Source organism: Aotus nancymaae, unplaced genomic scaffold (genome assembly GCF_030222135.1).
Source record: "Aotus nancymaae isolate 86718 unplaced genomic scaffold, 86718_ANA_hifiasm-v0.15.2.pri h1tg000014l, whole genome shotgun sequence".
Classification (NCBI taxonomy): domain Eukaryota; kingdom Metazoa; phylum Chordata; class Mammalia; order Primates; family Aotidae; genus Aotus; species Aotus nancymaae.
The window spans coordinates 94,799,700-94,816,027 of record NW_026988425.1 but is presented as its reverse complement, the minus strand read 5'-3'; the positions used below and the strand labels follow the sequence as shown (position 1 = coordinate 94,816,027).

Here is a 16,328-nt window from a genome sequence, read left to right as displayed (position 1 = left end):
TGCCAGTCACTTCTTGGCTCATTTACACCTGCCAAAAGATGGTGAGCATTGGACATCTGTGCACCTTATTGATATATGTTATACATATTATCTTAATTACTTTTCACACTGAGTTGAAAGGTTTGTGATGTGACACTAGTTCTTTAGCCTATAAGCAAAGTTTGCTCTTGTACTTTAATGAATACGTGACTGTCTAGATCCTATGCATATTACTTATGTTCATTGGCAGTCTTAAGCTCCTAAAGGATTGAGACAGTTTAGCTCTGACTACCCTTAATATTACTGCTTTAATGGCAGGTGTGAATATGCTTATTATGCTGCAGCTGATGACGAAAAACAGAGCTGGTTAACATCTGAAGTGTAACACCAGCTGTAAATGCCTGTATAATAAGAAAGTGTTTCTTTTCTAGAACAACTGTGAATGGGAAAACAGAACATATTTTTGTGCCCATCTGTTTGTGACATAGTTTAGAAAAATATTGTTAAGTGATTTCAAGACCAGTTTCTGGATGTCTTCCACACTGTTCATGTATTTCGTAGTTTGGCAGCTATTTAGAACACTTTGAATACCATTGGCTTAAATAGCCAATTTATACTTGTTCTCTAATATTGAAATATTCCAAGGAGAATCATTCTATTCCTGCAGTCGTACTTTATAACCTGTCTTGTTAATGCAAAGAAACAAACTCCCACACGCTGAGCAGTCTGAGCTATTTGCATCATCATACTCTGAAGCTTGTAATAATTTTTATTCATCTCAGCTAGCAAAACAAATACATTTGTATCAATGATGTGAACAATTAAAGAAATAAGTTAAATTAGAATATTTTAAATGAATGCCACCTTCTAGATAAAACCATTAGTGACTGTCTCATAAAATCCTCACTCTATCAAACTCATGTAAGATTGGACAGAAATTCCAGAAGTTGAATCTCTCATACTTACTTAGCTAACAAAATGTAAATATTGCCTCTAGAAAATGTGTTTAAAGTTTTACATTACAGAGGCACTGATGCTTCTAGGATTCCTTATTCTGTCCTAAGTATTATAGAACAGGTGTAAAAGCTCACAGTCTGACTCTGCCAGGATTTCTCATTTGTGATATTTACTTTACTGCGCAGAATGAACAAGAATTCTTTCCAAAGGATTATCTGCAAATGATCCAAAAATGTCTTTGTGAGTACTTTTATTTAATTTTTGAGATCACCACTTATAGCTGTGATTTGGCAAGTGTTTCTTTTTTACAAATACCTCATCATCTTTCACAGATTATGAAAAACGAGTTTGAATCCAATCTTATCTGCGAATTTTGTTACCTTTCTTCAATGTTAAGAGCAAATTTTTGTGAGAGCAACTGGCTGAGGCTTAGATAAGGGCTGTTTTTTGTTTTTTTTTTTTCAAAAAAGCTAAGAATAGTGAAATGATATTTATTGATATCTTATTACATGGTAAACATGTTGAATAAGATAATATTGCTGCCCTCCGGCAGTTTATACTGTATCAAAGGACTGGAGCATATAAAAAGGAAACTCAATATAAATCTTGTTTGTGTGTTAGGGGCTATGAGAAGGGAAATGCAATCAGAGAGAAGACTTCCTGAAGGAAACAATATCTAAACTGAGAGCTGAATAATATATGGGGTGGCCCAGAAGAAGAATGGGGATAGTCAAAGGAAGGATGGCTCAAGTAAAGGACCCAGCATTTGCAGAACCCTTGAGTTGAGAGGACATGATCTCTTCTGAGAATTGAAAATAAATAGCTCACTATAATTAAGTTATTAATTGCATTTTCTTAAGACACAATGGTGTCTTAGTCATCTTGGGCTGCTATAACAAAATCCCATAGACTGGTGTCTTAAACAACAGACACTTACTTGCCACAGTTCTGGAGACTGAGAAGTCCAAGATCAAGACACTGGCAGATTTGGTTCTTGGTTAAAGCCTTCTTCCTGGCTTGCAAAGTGGTAGCCTTTTTATTGTAACCTTACATGGCTGAGCCAGGAAGCTCTGATATCTACTCTTTTTATTATAAGGGCATTAATCCCATCATGGGGGTTCCACCTTCATGACCTTATCTAAACCCAATTACTTCCCATAGGTCTCACCTCCTAATATCATCACTTTTGGGGATAGGGCTTTACTGTATGAATTTTGGGCAGAGCACAAACATTTAGTCCATACAAATGCAATTTTTCTTAATATATAAAAATAAATTTCAAATTTTTGTTAAATTATTTATTTTTATTAACTTAACAATAGTGTATAGGACTTTATTCCTAAGTGCTCACTAAAAATCTTCAGGTAGAATAAGAAACCTATACAATGATTTTTATATCTAGTTCTCCCCAGAAACCTCGAAACTGTTATTTCTAAAATGCTTTTATTAGTATTTTCTCTGAACAAAATATATTTCAATTTTGACTGAAAGGGATGTTCAAACTCTGGAGAGGAATGTTTTGTTGAGCTAGAATTCTGCATAGTAGACATAGGCCAAGACGAGGACAAAATCACCTTTAACCACTCAGCTTTTATATTTGTCAAATAAAGGTAATTATCCTTAGCTGTCTCCTTTCCTGCTTCCTCCCAAACTTAATTTTCTTAGTAGTGAAGAAAGTCACATTAAAATTCTACTTTAGAAAAGCTAGATGGCATAGTTTAGATAGGCTTTATTTGAAAACTACCAAAAAGATTATATCAGTCAGAGTCCAAGAGGAGACAAACAGAAGCCACAAAACAATTTGAAGGAGAAAAGCTTACTATACGAATTATTCATTAAAACTTATAACTATAATTATTAATTATCACTTAGAATTATTAGCTATAACTTAATAGGGAACTATTAAGATGCCAAAAGAACCCTGAAGCCTATCCTAGGATTAAGAAAGAGTATAAGGAAGAAATAAACTTGGAAGGATGACCTCTCCCTGTGTCTGGGATTCAGACCTCATTAGAGAAGGTGTGGTTGTAGCCCACTAGATGACAGAGAAGTTCATGGGGGTTGCATGGCCAAAGGGAGCCTACAGTCTCCAGGCAGTAGGGGGCGCAGGTGAGCCGATGCTACAGGTGGGTGCACAAAGGAGTTGAGATGTTGAGTCAGCAGGTGTGTGATGACTGCCTATGGAGGGCTGCAGCAGAGTAGTCACCAGACTGGGCTTGAGACTGAGAGCGCACCAAGTGGCTGCAAGCTCTCGGCCAGTGGTAGGATGTCCACTGCATATACCCACCCATGCTCCTCTGGCTGCCACTGATAGGGACAAGAAGAAAGAAAAAACAGGCCTTATAAGCAACAGAACGAGAAGCACTTTTTTCCTGTAATATCCTTCCCATCACTCTCTACTGAAAACAACAAAAAATAAAAAAAAAAATAACATTGTAGTTATTGAAAAGGAGAATTGCTTAAATGGATTCACTTCATTGTCACAGAGGAGACCACAAACTGTATATTTGGATTTGAGAAGCAACAATTTGATAAATGGCACAGAGAAAAATGGAAGATAAATTAACAAAGGCAAATTGTAATCTTAACTAAGGGAAATATGTAGGTGCCTGTACATGTGACTGCTGTTCCTCTTCTTGCACTCTGTAGAACAACATACCTAGAATTCGATCCTGAGGAAATATTGCAGTAGTGAAAATTTCATTGATTTGGCCCTTATTTTTCTTCATTCTGCCTCTTCTACATATGTGGATGCGCACAAGTGCACACATACACACACACACACGTACACATAAGCCTCACCTGAATCTCTAAAACAATCTGCCTATTTGTGAAGTAGCAATTAAAATATGTCTTCACAGTATTGTAAGGGTTAAAAAATGATGCTTGTGAACACTCAGCCCATTGCAGATACTAAGAAAATGTTTGTTAAATTCAAATCCTTTGTAATTTTTGACTCAGTGACTATTGCTTAACAGAACACAAATGAGAAGGACTAGAGTTGGTTTTTCACTTTACATATTTGGAGGAAACTTCACAGAAGATCCTAATGAAGATAGTTCAAAGAAAAAATTAGAAAAATATCTATGCTCTGCAATTAAATTGATTTAGGCTTTGAAAACTGAAATTACAAACTCATTTTGTAAAAGCCTCATAGTTCCACACTTCTATGAGAAGATAACGATTATTAACTGCTACTCTATTTACATAGATGTTTGAAAGTTACAACGTAGGGTTGATCAATCAAAGTGGTTATTTTTAATAAAGTCTCTCATTTCTGCTGGATAATTACCTTTCACATTCAATATGTACTTCTAGCTAAACACACATACATGTGTGTGTACAGACACTCACACACTTATTTACTTCAGCTAGCAGAAAATATTCTTAGTTGAAACATGAATAAAACTACTTATCTCCAAACTCCAGCATTAGTCATATTCTGTGTTCTTTTATGCCTTACAGTTGTTGGTATTTCCCAATCATACACAATCTTATGTCATCAAATCGTGCCGTTTCTTCTACCTAGACCGCTTTTGAAAGATAATGCATCCTTCAAGCTTTACTGAGAGTGCAAACAAGAATTGGTCACTCTGTCCTTCGACTTATCCCACTACCATCCCCTCCATCCACCCCAGCATGTGGTCTACACAACCCTTTCACGGTGTATTTTCTTGTGTTTCTAGCTTGTATATATCTGCTGTGTCCACATAAATGCTCTTGAATAAGAGGTCCAATATCTCCTTTGTGTAATATGTAAGGGAGGAAAGATGTCTTTTCCTCACAAATTCTAGGTTCATGATTAAGGCCCCTATAATGAAACGAAAACACATTAGCAAGAGAAGCATACAATTTAATGGAACACGAAGCCTTCATAGGAAATGAAGACCTAAAAAAACAGTCAAACCTGAGGGTTTTTTGTTTTGTTTTTATTTTGTTTTGTTTTGTTTTATTTTATTTTATTTTGAGACAGAATCTCTCTGTTGCTCAGGCTGGAGTGCAGTGGCATGATCTTGGCTCACTGCAACCTCTGCCTCCCAGGTTCAAGTGATTCTCCTGTCTCAGCCTCCCGCGTAGCTGGGAGTATAGAAACACACCACCACACCCGGCTAATTTTTGTATTTTTAGTATAGATTCGGTTTCACTGTGTTGGCCAGGCTGGTCTTGAACTCCTGACCTCAGGCAATCCACCTGCCTTGGCCTCCCAAAGTGCTGGGATTATAGGAATGAGCCACTGCACCCTGCCCTGAGTGTGTTTTGATGAAGAGTGGATTGTCATGGAGAAAGGGCAAAGAGTACAATCCAGTGGTAATAAACTGGGGGGAAACTTAGTCAAGTCTTGTTTTCACATTCTTCTCTGTGCTGTGTGTCTTCAGAGATAAGAATACTCTTTCCTACGGATCTGGGGTGGGAGGGCCCGTCTCACATGAAGGCCTTACAACCTTCTTCAGGGGAGGGTCAGAAAAATCCTTCCTATTTTATAAGACCTGCTTGAGGGGAGAAGGGTGGGGAAAGATCAGAGACATCTTTTCATATATCTTGTTTTTCAAATTTCTTCAATATGCCAAATATTCAATATGCCAAAGTGTCATATTTTGGGATAACATGTCCTGAATCCCATTGAATACATTGTGCATTATGGTATATAATTGCTCCCCATTATTTGATTAGGATAATAGCAATAAAGTAAATGATATCAATTTGATAATAATAATATTAGCTATATTTTAAAATTTAATTGCTGAACAGTTAATACATTAGGAAGACTCAAAATTCAAAAGGCATAATGAGTCCTATAGTAAAAACTGTCTCCTCCTACTCAATTCCTCTCCAACTAGATAATAAATGTTATTAGTTTCTTAGCTATTCTTGTAGGGAAATTTTATACATGTATAAATAAAAACGTGAAATTCCTCTATTTGTTTAAGGTATGTAGTACTTTGCTTTTTTCCCTTAACACCACATTTAGGATAGCTTTTCACATAACCTATAATTACAGCTAAGATGTTTATTGTTTTCTATGTACCAGATTTTGTTCCCAGTGTTTTATATGTATTAGCTTATTTAATGCTTTCAACAGCCCTAAAATGTAAGTACTATTATTATCTCCCTTCACTAATGAAGAAACTCAAACACCAAGAGTAACATAAACTGCCTATGGTCATGTGGCAGTAATTACGTGACTCAATATTAGAATACTGGCAGTCTGACTCTGTTATTTATGTTTTTACCCCTACACTACACTGACATTTGTAGAACGTCTTCCTTCTTATTTTACAACAGAGGATGAAACACTGACTATTTGACAGCTGTATCTCACTGCATACCAAGCACAGGGCTAATCAGATTATTAACTGAAGGAGCCATAATTTATACGGAGTTCTCTCTGACTAGATCATCCCTGGTATTTTTAATGTAAATATTCTGGAGGCCCTTTCAATAACAGGAAGAAGATGAGATGTAGGTCTGCAATTTGGCCAAGATTACATAAAGTGCTGGTAAGTGGCTGAATTGGGGTTTACATGCAAATCTACCAGATATCAATGTTTATCACACTACACTTCCTCAGATGCTTTCAGACTTACAATCCATAGCAAAGAGAAAATGTACCTTTTAGCTTCTAGGTGGTATTGAAATTGTCTTTGCAAAAATTGTAACAGAAGTCTAATCTCACTTACTCCATCTTGCTTATAAACTCCAAGATGCCCTAGTACATTCCCGGGTGTAGGCCATCTTAACTATTTCAGGAATTTATAGTGTAACTTTAAAACAAAGTTGATAAGAGCTCCTTCCCAAAGCCAACCCCGTCCTTTCCAGGGACAAAAACCACCTTTGTAAAACTAACAAATTAGCCAGAAGGTTAAAATTATGCTTCAGGTGTCGTGTAGCCAGAGGTCACAAGATGTATAAACTCCTCACTTGCTCCTGTAGATAACACTGTTACTGTAAAACCTAAGATTCGTATTTTCCAGACCCTGTAATCTGATGGGTCAGCTGGTTCCACCTGAACCAGGAACCCACACCAAGAAACTGGTTCATCTGGTCTTGTGGCCCCCACCCAGAAACCAACTTAGTGCAAGAAGATAGCTTTGACAATCTATGATTTCATCACCAATACAACCAGTCAGCATTCCTCATTCCCTAGTTCTCTGCCTACCAACTGTCCTTGAAAAACCCTAGTCTCAAAGCATTCAGGGAGCCTGATTTGTGTAATTACTCCCATCCCTTCATTTGTCTAACCCTGGAATTATTAAAGTCTCTCTACTGCAATATTGCTGTCTCAGTGAACTGGTTTTATCTGTGCAGCAGGCAAGAAGAATGGACTGGGCAATTACAGGTTTGAAGAAAAAACAGTGGTGCCATCTCTGGGGAGTTTTCTTTTGTATGAGTCTATGAATTCTCTGCAAATATTTCATTTCTTTTTCATCACCCCTTCCCTAAACTTGCCTTCAAGTATAAGAGGAGGCATAACAGGAATTCCTATGGGTAACATAAATCTTCAGCTTAAGATATGGATTCTGGGTACAAAAGAAATAATGGCAAACTATTTATTTGCTTTTTAATCTTTCTTTTCTGTCCAGCTCGAATCTGATGGCCCTTGCCCTTATGATGTTAATTTTTCTTTGTGTTGCATTTGAATGACTCACAATTCTGGAAATTAGTGAAAATTTGTGAATTGTCTGAACAGGCTTTTTAATTTTCCCTTTAACCTTTGAAAAGGGATTACTCTTCTGGGGGAAAAATGAGCATATGGTACCTAAAACGGTGAAATATCTATAACAACGCTGTTACTTGACTCTATGTCATCGGCTAGAGCATCTGTCAGGAAGAAGAGTTATGCTTCTGTGCTTCTCTCTCTTGACAATTAATCACACTGCTCCTCCATTTCTCACTGTTCAGCACGTTGTCTTTTTCAGAACCTGGTGCCAAGAGATTTCAGTGACTCTGACATAATTCAGAAAAGACACTATGACAATAGCATTATTGCAAGTCCTATGAGACAAAGAGAGACTTCACTAGAGGAGAGAGAGGCTAACATTTGTTCAGCTACTTCTGACAAGACTATATAGAGTCAGTCACTTAATCTCAAGCGAATTATGATCTATGATGATATCTCAGTAATGAAAAAAAAATCTAATATGCTATGGAAACTCTACAACTTCATTCTCCTCCATCATTCTGACTTATTTCCAGTCAGTCTATATTCAAATGTGTACATGGTGAAGAAAATCCATCATTAAATCCTCAAGGTGATAATATGTCATTATTACCACATGAGATGCCTGAGTCAAAGATCAAGTGTCTGAATGCAATCGTATTTATAATATTGTCTGTATCAGTGTATTAATCAGGGTTCTCCAGAGAAACAGGGCCAATAGGATATATGAAAAAATATATATCCATATATCCTATTGGCCCTGTTTCTCTGGAGAACCCTGACTAATACATTGACATATGTATACATATATATATATGTGTGTGTGTATATATATATACACCCACATATTTATACATGCATATTTATGTAAGGAGATTTATTATAGGAATTGGCTTACATGATTATGGAGGCTGACATATTCTATAATATGCCATCTTTAAGCTGGAGAACCAGGACAGCTGACAATGTAATTTAGTCCTAGTCAGAAGCCCTGTGTAGCAGAGAAGCAGCTGATGGCATCAGTCCTGGTTCAAGTCCAAAGACCCGAGAACCAGGAGCACAGATGTCTGAGGAGAGGAGAAGATGGATATCCCAGTGCAAGCAGAGAGAGCAGATTCTCCCTTCTTCTGCCTTTTTGTCCTATTCAGGTCCTCAACAGATTAGATCATGCCCACCCACTCTGGTGAGGGTGATCTTATTTGTTCAGTATCTGTATTCAAAAGCTAACCTCTTTCAAACACCCTCACAGACACACCCAGAAATAATGCTTTACTGTCTATCTGGAGATCCCTTAGCCCAGCAAAGTTGATACGTAAAATTAACTATCACAGTCAGATAGAGGTCGTTAATGTTCATGACTATACTTTGGCCAAAGTAACAAAGCAAAGGACAGAAAATCTGTGCTAAGCTGGAGAAGTCATAGTCATAATAATAAAACCACTGATCATGGATGTACACATAGTTTTTTCAAGTAGAATTTTGCAAGTATGTAAGACCCCTTAAAGGTAGAATGAATAAGCTCCACTCCATAGGTAAAAAACCAGGTTATATATTGTATCCCAGGCATGCACCAATTCTTATGATTTTACAGACACAATCTCAATTGCCTCAAGCTCTTTAGCCAAAGTCATAATATTTTGAATGTTTTTGCTCAACACTGTTCCAGTCCAATGGAGGCTAAGCCAATGGGCCTTTCCACCTACGTCACAGTAAGAAACTCACATACTGGTCCAGGGGCTGAGGCAAGAGAGAGGACTCAGTTTTCTTTTTCTTCTTTCTTTTTGCCAAACCTTGTTTTTTTCTTTCTTTCTTTTTGAGATGAATTTTATTTTTCCAGCTGATTCTGGAATAGGAGTTATATTTATGGGAACAGAGAGACTGTCCGTGGAAAAACTAATCTAACAGTGCTATGTTAGAAGGTAAGTGAACCTGCCACCTATTCCTTTGTTCTTAGAGACAACCGTAATAATATGGAACCTTACCCTCTCTTCCACAAATTGTGGAGGCATTAGACTTCTATATAAAAGTGGCTTAAGGCCACAGCTGGAATTAGCAGAAATAGACAAGCTAGAGCCCTTGACTTGAAATTGTATTTGCTTACTGTGATATCCTTAGACTACATATTATATATAAAGTCTCAGATGCTTTTATTTCATAGTTTAAGATTAAAAAGTCAATTGTTTATAACAATATTGTTATCTGATATTACAATTACAATAATTGTTTTTTATTAAAAATGGTTTTAAAGGACAATAATGAGGAAGGAAACCCCCTTCCCTCAGCTTGTGCTTAGGGGAAAAGGAGGAAATGAAAGTTAAAAGCCAGTCAAATGAGATCAGTGGAAGAACTGGCTGAATGCAGCTGACCAGGTCTGAAAGTTAAAAGTTAAACCCCCTCGTCCTAACCACAATACCTATCCATAGATCGCAGGCATGGTATGGAGAAACCTTATTCTGGAAGGCATTGTTCTTACTCAGCCACTCAAGACCCCTATCTAGTCACTTCCCCCATGCTTGCAAAATCAATCACGACACTCTCACATGTGTACCTCTTAAATCTCTTAGACTGTGAGCCTTTAAAAGGGCCAAGATTTTCTTTGTTGGGGAGCTGGGTCGTTAAGGCATCTATGCCTGCCGCAGCTCCCAACTGAATAAAATTATCACTTCCTTCCCTGTCTGCTGTTTGAGAGGTTTGTTTGTGGCCTCTCCTGCTTCAATAGGTCTAGCAGAGCTGAAGCTTACCCAAGTTATCCTTTAATTCTAATATTTTTCACGGAATCTTCCATATTGTTTTCACCTCCACCCTCAAAACTGTCAAATACTCCTTTGTGCTTCCATTGCACTTTATATACTTTTAAGTTCCAGCTTTTATCATTGAGTTATAATTATTTATTTATACCTTTCACTAGATCATTTGCTTTTCAAGAGCAGGGATGCTATACATACCTATGACACTGGGTACTGGCACATAGTCTATACTCAGCATTAGTGTTAATTGAATCACAGACAGGAAAAGAATAAACAGTTTGAGTCAATCAATCTGTGGCATGACATTGCCAGTAGATCTACTGACTCATTCCTCAGTGGAACTGGTGAAAATTATTTTAAAAAGAAACATTCAAACTTCTGGAAATGGCACTAACTACAAACTGCAAATTCAAAAACATCTATTCAAGAAAATCTATGAAAGATTAGTGTGAAAGTTGTGAGAGGCTGTGATATTTGAACTAAGACTGCTTTTTTGTTCTGCCTTCCCAGTTCAACCAGGTAGAGACTCTATTCCAAACTGCTGTAGTCAAGAACATGAGGCTGCTACAGCTCCAGTCCTTGGAGGAGCAGGACTTGAGCATTTCTCATTCTGCCTTGGTTATCCCTTGCTGAGGCTAAATTTCAGGTGATTGCTAATGAGAGGTAGAGTACTAAAAATACTGGGGTCCTGAATGCACTTCCCATAGGTTCATGAGGCAATGGTTCCGTGACAAGACTGGCAAGCTGAGAGGATCTCTGACTGTTTCCTCCCCTCCCGCCACTGAATGCACAGCTTCTAAGGTCCTGTGATTATGCAGAGAAAAGCTTTCCCTTGTTCCCACAGCCAGTTCCTAAGTCCGGCTCAGCAAGTTCACCAATTCACTTGGGAGAAGAATCGGGCCATAAAACAGTTCCTAATCTCATCTTAAAGGAATTGACTTCACTGCAGCAAAGCATGGAGATGTTCAAGATTAAAAATATTCTCAAGAATAGTGGAAGTTGTGGCCAAAGGAAGATTGGAAGGAGATTCTTGAATTTAATGAGCGCAGCTTAGACTGTAGGCTAGCAGGTTTGCAGGAGAGAATCAGAGAATGAGACCACTTGGAGGAGTCCTCAAAGGGTCAGGACAAATACCAAAAACTGACCTCAAAATCTATTTATTTCCTAAAACCCACAATTTGTTTGGATTAATTTACGGGGAATTTATGCCTTAGGACATTGCTGAACATAATAGAACAACCAGCCACAATTAATGGAGTTTAACAGCTGACTATGGTTAGGGAAAAAAAGGAAGAAAAACCCTACAAATACCACTGTTGTTATGTCAACAGGGTAGGGTGACTGTAGGCTTATCTGTGCTTCACTGAGAAGAAATAACAGAGACTTAACACTGTGTGTGTGTGCTGAAGGATGGGAGGTGGGCATAGGGAATAGACGTCACCAAAATAATCTAGTCGATCTCTAACAAATAAAAAAGTAAATGACTATAACAAGCCTGGGAAGCAGGGAACCAGTACTTGAAGTTTCTGCAATATGTTATCTGAAATTTCCAGTTTTCAGCAAAGGAATTGCAAGCACACATACACAAACACATACACACACACACACAACAAAAAACAAAAAACAGAAAACAAAAGACAACAAACAAACAAACAGGAAAGTAAGACCCAGATAGCAGAAACAACAACAACAAGGAAAACAAACAAACAAACAAAAAACCGGTAACAGAAAGTCCTGTGAGAATGACCAGAGATCAAGTTTCATAGAAAAATCTTTCCAAGTAGCCATTACAAAAAGGCTTACATCACTAAAGGAAATCCTGATTAAAGAAGTAAAAGAAGGTATGATGCCAGTGTTGCACCAGATGGTATCAATAGAGATAGGAGGGTGATAAATGGTGCTGGGTTTCTTTTTGAGGTGATACAAATATTCTAAAATTGACTGTGGTTATTGTACATATTTGTAAATATATATATATATATATATATGATAATACCAATAGAGATAGGAGGGTGATAAATGGTGCTGAGTTTCTTTTTGAGGTTATAAAAATATTCTAAAATTGACTGTGGTTATTGCACAATTTAAAAATCACTAAATTGGCTGAATATCATCACAAGAAAACTATTCAAAATTTAAAACAAAACAAAACTGACAAACAAGAGAAATAAAGTTGGGCAGAGCCTGTGACTCATATATCTCTTTTTCTCCTATAGTATATAGCTTGGATTTGTTTATGACAGATTCTTAATAAATATGTGTTGTTAAATATTTGAACAGAAATAATCTGAATTGTCCATATGCTATGATGTCAATAGTTATTTGAAAGTGCTACATATCAAAGTTCAATATAAAGAATCTCAGAAATTCTCAGGATCTCCATATATGAAAATATCCATTTTTATCTGATAGAAAATTAGAACTGTTTTGCTACTTTATGGAACTGTTTCAAAATATTGCCCCAAGAAGAAGACAGAATACTCTAATTAGAAGCTGGCCAGAAGAATTTATAGACATGATAGTACTCTGTTAGCTTATAGCTATTAGCCTACTTTATAACCCAGTATACCATTCTATGAGGCTGAAGACTATAACTTTATTACAATTCCCAAAGCCAAATTCACTCAAAAATATTTTTACATTTCTTCACATTGTTTTTCACGTCGTTGAGGCTTTTCTGCCAGCCATCTTCCTTGGCCACCTCATAGGCTACAAAATTCTGAGTTTTCTCACCCCATGAATTAAATATGAGATTTTACTGTATATATTTTAAGAAGTGTTAATAAAGCATGATTTTTTTTCAGATATGCTAGATGTTGTTCCTCTAGAATACCCAATAATTGTAAATAAAATAAATCTCATCTTTAAATATGTTCTGTAGTTTCAGGGTTTCTATTTCTATAGTAATAGTGAAGTTATAACTAAATTTATTTATTATGTAATTTCTAACTAGAGATACTTCTATCTGACAAGAAGGTATGTATGTATATGTATATTACATATACATACATACAAATGTATGCATATTTACAAGTTAGAATGCTCTTCTGTCTAGTATTTTATTTTTCATATTTAATAGTAAAATAATTTTCACATATATATAAAAGAGAGAAAGTAGCTAATGATGTAAGAACAGTATGTAATGATACTTAATTTGTGTATATCTCCAGGATGTCCTATCATGTTATTTTCCAGCCTATATTTAGACAATTTATTATAAAACAAACATTATCCTCTCCTATTAGAATCATCGAGCTTCTTAAATAAATACATCTGTAAAGAAAATATCAATGTACATTTAAAATATGTTAAGAGAAAGGAATAAATGTTAAGGTTTGCATGTTAATAGAGACTTTTACAAAATCTACCAGAATTATTCAGAATGTTTACAATCTTAATTGCTTTTTCTCAGGCAACTTTTGGCATGTCAGGTTAATTGAACATTAAAATATTCAATCAAGAAAACAAAAATCCAAAACTAATTATACAAAGGATTTGAACAGTAAAAATCAGCCTTTTAGGTGTAGAGTCAGTAACTTTAGACAAATGGACAGAATGTGTAATCACGACAACAAACAAGCTACGGAATACTTCAGTCTCAAAAGGTTTGCATATGCCTCTTTGCATGCAGTCAGTCCCTTCTCCTCACTCCCAGCCCATGACAACCACTGATGCAGTTTCAGTCTGAAGTTTTTCCTTTCAAGAATGCCACGAGTGCAATCGTACAGAACGTAGCCTTTTGTGTCTGACATTTTACAGTCAGCATTATACTTTTAAGATTCAACTATGTTGCTGCACATAGTTCATTCCTTTCACTGCTAAGTACTATTTCATTGTATGGCTATACCCCAGTTTATTCATCCACACCCCTGTTGATAGGCTGTTTTCAGTTTGGGGAATATGAGGTTGTTATGAACATTCACATACTGAAATTTGTTTGAATATAGACTTTCATTTATGTTGCAAAGTGTGAAGGAGTGGAATTTCTAGGTAGTAAAGCAATAAAACGGGCACTCACAACTCAGCATTAGGAAAACAAACAACCCAATAAACATTGGGTGAAAGGTTTGAATAAACATTTCAGCAAAGAAGATATAAAGCAAGCAAACAAGCATGTGAAAAGATACTTGACATTATTAGTCATTAAGGAAATGCAAATTAAATTTATAATGAGACACTACTATAAAGCTATTAGAGTGACTAAAATAAAAGAGTGGCCAAGTGACAATAAGGATACGAAGCAACTTCAACTTTTATATGTTGCTGCTGAGAATGCAAAATGGGACAGCTACTTTGGAAAATGAGTTTGGAAGGTTCTTAAAACGTTAAACATACACTCTGTCGGTTTTCCTATGACTAGCCTAAGCAAATGGCTCCACCTAGTGTAGATATGAAGAGAAATGTTTATAAAATTTGCATTTGAATTGGAGGAATTATATTTCAATTTTACCCTACTTTTTGTTTGAACATTTTAATTTTATTTTGAATCTTATTTCTGAATAGTAGTTTATGCTCTCAAGGTAAGAAAATCTCAAAGAATAATCAAATGTATAATACAAGATCTAATGAAATGTATAAAACAAAAATAGAAAATAACATGAAGCCAGAGTAGGAGAAAAATAGTAGGAGAAAATTGCCTTTCTCTCAGGCAATTTTTGGCATGTCCGGTTAATCAAACATTAGAATATTCAATATTAAGAAACCAAAAATCCAAAACTAATTAGACAAATGTTTGAACAGTGTAAGTCAGCCTTTTTAGGTGTACAATCAATGAGTTTTGACAAATGTACATAAAGTGTAATCATGGCAACAAAGAGCTATGGAATACTTTATCTCAAAAGGTTTATGTATGCCCCTTTGCATTTTGTTCCTTCTTCTCACTCCCAGTCCATGGCAACCACTGATCCAGTTTCTGTCTGAAGTTTGATCAGGTGCTATATAATCTTAGGCAAAGCTCAGACATTAAATAATGAAAAACCTGTTTTCTTAAAGGTAACATGTTACGTTGAAATAGAGTACTGAGAAAGCAAGAAACCCCTATAATTTCAAATTAATTTTCTTTCATTATGTATGTTAGTAGAATTAGTATATAAAATGAATATATAAAGAGATGATTATGTAGCTTTTTGACTTTAGATCATTCACTACATCTATTTATTTATCCTTCAACTTTAATTCAGTATGGAATATATGGCAATTTTTTTAATGTTCTGGTGTAGAATATAAAATTTAAAATGTCTTGATTCTTTCAAAGATGGATATCCTAGAAATGTATTTTTTATAGTACAAATATGGGAGAAAATAATGACATGGTCCTGAATGAACCAATTTCCCAATATTTTCTATGACCCAAATGTTTCTGTTGTATAAATATAATTCAGTGTATCTAAACCATTTAAGAAAATATTCTCTACTTAGTGGATATTTATTTAAAAAATGTCTATATTGAACTAGGTCCAGTAGATGCAAAGAGAAATAAAGAATGGTTTCTATCTTCTAGGAGTTCACATATATCCTGGGACTGATAGTAACAGTATATAAAAGTAAAAGTGGCAAATTTTTAAAAGCACAAAAGGTGAAATCTCATTCTATACACAGTGGTGTCGCAGTAGATACATTAATTTTCAACGCTGATTTCCTGATAAAATTTCACTTATTTTACACAAAATTTGTGTCTGTTTTCAGATTCGTGCAATTATAGGAAAGCCTACATTAATTTATATAGGGATAAAGTTTTCCTTTGCAAAATTATAAGAAGGATTTTTAAATTGCCTTGAGAATCCATTGTTTTCAAGTAATTTAGTAGAACCTCTTTCAAGATAAGTATTTACTAGAATGAAAGGCCCTAAGTGCTATTAGTACTTACCATACCATGTTAAATGCAATTTGAAAGGAATAAAACTGTATTTTAAAAAATTCTTTATTAAGACTTTGTGAATTTAAGTTATTCTAAACTAGCAATGTTAAGAATTAGGAATATGGTTTAT

General features: G+C 35.6%; 1 long non-coding RNA gene across 1 annotated transcript; it reads left to right on the top strand.

Moving 5' to 3' along the window:
* Positions 1-9,354: 9,354 nt before the first annotated feature.
* LOC135274893 (uncharacterized) lies at positions 9,355-12,531 on the top strand. The gene is made up of 2 exons (XR_010342622.1): positions 9,355-9,513; positions 10,852-12,531. It is a non-coding gene; the product is annotated as an uncharacterized LOC135274893 (long non-coding RNA).
* The last annotated feature ends 3,797 nt before the right edge of the window (positions 12,532-16,328 follow it).